Below are 6,354 nucleotides of genomic sequence, written 5' to 3' on the forward strand. Positions count from 1 at the left end.
CGGAGCCCAGCAGGCGAGGCTGCGGTGGCTGGGAGCGGCCACTGCACTCCAGTCTGAGCGACAGAATGAGACTCCAACTCACAAAAAATAAAAAATAAATAAAAATTTTAAAATGAGATATTAGATCCCCTGTGTACTGTTTTATTCAATAGTCATTTACTTATTGCATGTATATATTTTACAAATTCACTGATATATTTTGCACTTATTATTTTATGTAATATTAATTCTTTTAAAGTAGATGAGAAATAAAAAGGGTGCAATTATCTAGAACTTTTGTGATATGAACCTTCTTATTTCCTATTTCTGATTCTCTTCATTTGTTCCAGTGTATTCAAGTCACTATTATTATTATTATTATTATTATTATTATTTGAGTTGGAGTCTCACTCAGTCACCCAGGCTGGAGTGCAGTGCATGGCCACCCCAGCATCGACCTGCTGGGCTCCGCCTGAGCCTTCCAAGTATCTGGAACTACAGGCGGGCACTACCACGCCCAGCTCATTTTTTGATTTATTGTAGAGATGAGGTCTCGCCAAGTTGCCCGGGCTGGTCTCGAACCCACAGCCTCTGGTAATCCACTGACCACGGCATCCCAAAGTGCTGGGATTACAGGCTGAGCCACTGAGCCCGGTCATATTTTTTTGAGTTGGAGTCTCACTCTGTCACCCAGGCTGGAGTGCAGCAGCACACTCACGGCCACCACAGCGTCCACCTGCTACGCTCCTGCAATCCCTCCGCCTCAGCCTTCCCAGTAGCCAGAACTACAGGTGCTCGTTACCGCGCCTGACTAATTTTTTGATTTATCATAGAGCAGAGGTTTTGCCAAGTTGCTCAGGCTGGTCTTGAAGCCCTGATCTCAGGCAGTCCTCTCGACTGGGCCTCCCAAAGTGCTGGGATTATAGACTTCAGCCACCGCAACCAGTCTTTAAACCATTTTTAGGAGATACTTCTTTATCCCCAAATAGCTTTGTTCTCACTCACATCCTCCTTTGTTTTGTTAGTGAAATTTAGACTATACTTATATTTGTAATAGGCCTAACAATACAATTGTATTCATTTTTTAAAAAATTTTAAAGATGCGGGGTACAATTAAGGGTTAGGTATACAAATGGTCATTTTACAGATAAAGTTTGGGCCTCACTTTGGTCCCCACTTCACCTGGTTTGAGATCAGGTACCCTTATTGATGAAGTGTGCCCCCCCAATCAGTTTCCCACTATTGCCAATCCTTTTCTGATAGTACTATGATAATTGTTCAGAGTCTGTTATGAGTGAGAACATATGGTACCCAGTTCCTTGTTTCTGTGGTAGATCATTGATTACTATAGACTCTAAGTCCATCCAAGTTGCTGCAGAATTCATAATTATGTCCTTCTTTATGGCTGAGTAATATTCCATCATGAATATATATACCAAATTTTTTTATGTATGCATGTTTTAATACAATTGTGTTTCAGATGAATTTAGATAAGAAAAAGAAATAGTCATTTATACTATCTTTTATTTTATTTATTTATTTTTTTGAGTTGGAGTCTCACTCTGTCACCCAGACTGGAGTGCAGTGGCCGCTCCCAGCCACCGCAGCCTCGACCTGCTGGGCTCCGGCGAACCTTCCACCTCAGCCTTCCAAGTAGCTGGAACTACAGGCGTGCGCTACCATGCCCAGCTAATTTTTTGATTTATTGTAGAGATGAGGTCTCGCCAAGTTGCCCAGGCGGGTCTTGAACCTGCGGACTCAGGCAACCCACTCACCTCAACCTCCGAAAGCGTGAGATTACAGGCTGAGCCACTGAGCCCAGCTAACCACAAGTCTCTTAAGAGGAAATGAATATTCTTTGTACTGTTCTCAGTTGGTTCTCTAATGGGTTTGTTGTTCTTCTGGCATATACATTCTCCTGTTTCTTTTTGAGTTGGAGTCTTACTCCATCACCCAGGCTGGAGTGCAGTGACATGCTCACTGCCACTGCAGCATCGACCTGCTGGGCTCCAACAATCCTTTCCCCTCAGCCTTCCAAGTAACTGGAACTACAGGCAAGCACTACCATGCCCGGCTAATTTTTTTTTTTTTTTGAGTTGGAGTCTCACTCTGTCGCCCAGACTGGAGTGCAGTGGCCGCTCCCGGCCACCGCAGCCTCGACCTGCTGGGCTCCGGCGATCCTTCCGCCTCAGCCTTCCAAGTAGCTGGAATTACAGGCATGCGCTACCACGCCCGGCTGATTTTTTGATTTATTGTAGAGATGAGGTCTCGCTGCCCAGGCGGGTCTTGAACCCGCGGGCTCAGACAATCCACTCACCTCAGCCTCCCAAAGGCGCGGGATTACAGGCTGAGCCACCGAGCCTGGCTCCGGCTAATTTTTTAGAAAATTTATTATAGGGACGAGATCTCGCCAAGTTGCCTGGGCTGGTCTCAAACCCGCGGACTTAGGCAATCCACTTGCCTCGGCCTCCCAAAATGCTGGGATTACAGGCTGAACCACTGAGCCCGGCCTACATTCTCCTTTTATAATCCTAATGTGCATTATATCTCTACTATTAAGCTATTAATGCAATGTATCTCTCGTTTTACTTCTTCCAAGAAAATTAATATCCTAGTTTTCCAAAGACTAGAGATGATAAAACAAGGAACAGCAGCAGTGGAAATCAATGACTTGACTAAAGTTTCATTGTTGCCACCCTGTGATGCCATCTCAGTTTGACTTTTGGGTGCTCTTAAACTTCCTCACTGAGATGTCTCCTCTTCCTACCCACCCCAATGTCGGACAGGACTATGGGGGAATGAGCCTTCATGGCCTGAGGGTCACCTTGACACCTGGACTGTGATCATGGATGCTTTCAAAAAGAAAGACTGTGATCAAAAAGAAGAAATGAGAAAGAAGAAAAACTTTCTATTTTAAGAAGGTAGGCCTTCTCTAAATTATCAGGCTCAAAGAGGCACAGGAATGAGGAAGCAGTTCCACCCCACTCCCACATTAGACCCTTGAGGTTAGTAATCATTTCTTTTTTTTTTCTTCTGGAGTTGGAGTTGGAGTCTCACTCTGTCACCCAGACTGGAGTGCAGTGACCCCAGCTTCAACCTACTGGGCTCCAGCGATTCTTCCGCCTCAGCCTTCCAAGTAGCCAGAATTACAGGCATGCGCTACCACGTTCGGCTAATTTTTTTTAAATTTTATTGTAGAGTTGAGGTCTCGCCTGCCCAGGCGGGTCTTGAACCCGCGGGCTCGGCAATTCACTCACCTCAGCCTCCCAAAGGTGCGGGATTACAGGCTGAGTCACCGAGCCTGGCTAATGTTAGTAATGTTAATGGTAATGCTAAATTACTAAAAAAATCACAAGAGGCCAAACCCTGCTTCATGATGTATGGTTAAGCTAGAAAGAAATAAAACAAAAACAATCAGGACTGTGGTCATCTCTGGGTGCAGAAGGTAGATAAGATCATATGGTGAGTATGTGGAGGGTTACATTCTTCCTTTTTTTTTTTTTTTTTTTTGAATTGGAGTCTCACTCTGTGACCCATACTGGAGTGCAATGGCACGCTCCTGGTCACCGCAGCCTCGACCTGCTGGGCTCTGGCGATCCTTCCACCTCAGCCTTCCAAGTATCTGGAACTACAGGCGTGCGCTACCACACCCAGCTAATTTTTTGATTTATTGTAGAGATGAGGTCTCGCCAAATTACCCAGGTGGGTCTCGAACCCACGGGCTCAGGCAATTCACTCACCTGGCACTCACGTTTTATACCTCAACAGGAAAAGCAAAAGTATCCCTCTCAGATCATAAACAAGTCTGATAGCAAATCATGTCATGAACAATCATATGTGAACAGCTAAGTTCTATCCCATAAGATGTAGCACTAAATTTTGACATCCAGATAACAGGATACAGAACCAAATTATCCAGTCACAAATTGTCCACCTCCACAGGAGAGAAAGTGATGTTTTTGTGAACGTTTCTAATTCACCAATGAATCTGCCACACTTTCTTATGGAAATGCATTCATTTTTCTGCAGCCATAATGACATAAAAATTGTCTCTATTTTTTTCCAGGTAGCTTTTTCAAATCTAAGCCTCGAGATTTTGTTTGAAATCATGCTAAAATACAGCAGACCTCAGAATCTTACTCTTACACTACAAAATGAAAAAGGTAGGTAAGAATTTTCAACATATGCTGTATAAGAGTAGATAATTAATTTTTTTCTAAAATCACCACTTTCTTGACTCTTAGAAAATATTTGTCTTTTTTTTTTTTTTTTATCTTTCAAGCTCTAATGAAAAGATACATATTACAATTAACAAGAAACTGAAGTTGAAATAAGTGAACAAATATTTTCATGGAGACCCACCCAGGGAGGGACAATGCTGACTGGAACACAGAAATGTTTGATTCAAATGTCAAATCAGGCCATCCTGTCACTTGGGACATCTTCCCATCTTCATTCTGCTCACTGAAGTGCTCAGTTACCACCCTCACAGAAAACACTGCACTTGCCCCCACCTGCGTGGCCAAGGTGCACTTTGCTTTGCAGGTTCTCACACCACCCTACTAGGATGGTTCTTCCTTGTCCTTTGGGATAGTTTTTCTCCTCTTACAAGTCTGAGAGAATCCAAAGGGCAGGATATTTCTGTCTTTCCCCTGAATACTGGAATCTTATTGGTTGACCACCAAAATGTCTGCAAGGAACCTAAGCTGGGTTGAGGAAATAAAAAATCTTAATATCCCAAGGTGTTAGCTTTTCATCTGTCATCTCCAGGGTGTCCAGCTGCTCTCCTGAGTGGCTCCACCCAATACCTCAGGCTGTTCCTCTAGGAGATCACCCAGGAGCTGATATTGGCTAGACATTGCAAGGAACATGGCCCCTTTGGGCATCCTGGGTCATCCCCAGACAGTTCTGAAACCTAGGAACTGACACCAGGAAAAGACAAGAGCGTGGCTGAGGACACATCTCTCTGCAAGAGTTCCAAAGGAAAACATCAACCCAAAGACATTCTAAAAAGCTGTCTATAGCTATGGAAGATAACAAGAGAGGCACAAAGATTTGTTATAGCTGAGTGTCACGTGATTATTCTTTGCTTTCCCCCCAGGGGAAATGTTCAGACTCTGCAAACAAGTATTTTAAAGGAGCTACCCACTGCTCTGTGAAAAAAAAAGAACAATTAAAATACAGTGTCTGAAAAGTAAATAAAGGACAAATAGTTGATTATGTACTAGTTGATAATGTTGTGACTTGGACAGGGGGTATTTGGCATTTGGGGATGTGGGAAAGGAACTGAAAATTTAGGACTTTCTATAGGCCTTAATACAGGCTGTGGAAACATAGTAATGAATTTGAATCCTTACCATGCTTTTGAAAAAAAGGGGAAAACCAGTCCCTAGTGGAGTGTTAAAGTAACTAAACAGGGCAATTAGACTGAAGTGACTATGGTGACATGGAATTCTTCCTAAGGAAACCTAACTAATGCAAATGAGCTTCTTGTACATTACTAAGTTAGAGGAAAACTAACTAGAAGAAAACTTAGGCTTAACCAACCACACACTACCAATAAAGTTCTGACTCCATAACCAGGAAATTTCCACCAGGATAGTCCAGATGAGGTGACTACATAACTGTCACCAATTAGTTACTGAATGTGTTTTGCTTTCTCCTGCATCTTATAAAAGTCTTTCCTTCAAGCCCCTTCTGTGGACCTCAGACCACAAACCATGACTGGGTACTCCTTGATTTATAAATCACTATTTGCTCAAATAAACTAATGTTTTAATGGTGCCTCAGTTTAAAATTTTTTTTTCTTTTGAGTTGGAGTCTCACTCTGTCAGCCAGACTGGAGTGCAGTGGCACGCTCTCAGCCACCGCACCCTCAACTTGCTGAGTTCCGGCAATCCTTCCGCCTCAGCCTTCTAAGTAGCTGGAACTACAGGCATGTGCTACCATGTCCGGCTAATTTTTGATTTATTGTAGAGATGAGGTCTCACCAAGTTGCCCGGGTGGGTTTCAAACCCATGGGCTCAGGTAATCCACTCACCTTGGCCTCCCAAAGCTCTGGGATTACAGACTGAACCACCGAGCCTGGCCTCAGTTTAAATTTTAACAGGACAAAAAAGGTACTGGGGACCAGGACCACAGCTCCTCCTGAGGCAGGAGCTAGCACAGGTTAGACATAGATAGATAAATTTCTCATAGGTAGGTTTTAGATTTTACTGCAGGTCAAGTTGGCAGCCTACCCAATACCCTGGGCAAATCAGAAGAAAACCCCATCAGACGTAAGAACAGGAAAGCTCAACCTTTGAATTCATGGTATAACATAACAATCACTTAGAAACTTCCCTGTTGAAGGTAGAAGGCCAAAGACCACACCTT

The 6,354-nt window shown here is 43.5% G+C and overlaps 1 long non-coding RNA gene across 2 annotated transcripts in view; it reads left to right on the forward strand.

Moving 5' to 3' along the window:
* The window catches only part of LOC103263580, an 18,066-nt gene extending 12,863 nt beyond the window's left edge, over nucleotides 1–5,203 (forward strand). For both annotated transcript variants that reach the window (XR_504508.1, XR_504509.1), the window contains 2 exons: nucleotides 4,046–4,142; nucleotides 4,262–5,203. This is a non-coding gene — a long non-coding RNA (uncharacterized LOC103263580). The remainder of the gene's footprint in view (nucleotides 1–4,045; nucleotides 4,143–4,261) is intronic.
* The last annotated feature ends 1,151 nt before the right edge of the window (nucleotides 5,204–6,354 follow it).

This window comes from Carlito syrichta, unplaced genomic scaffold, assembly GCF_000164805.1.
Source record: "Carlito syrichta isolate Samal-C Ts95f unplaced genomic scaffold, Tarsius_syrichta-2.0.1 Scaffold305164, whole genome shotgun sequence".
Lineage (NCBI taxonomy): Eukaryota > Metazoa > Chordata > Mammalia > Primates > Tarsiidae > Carlito > Carlito syrichta.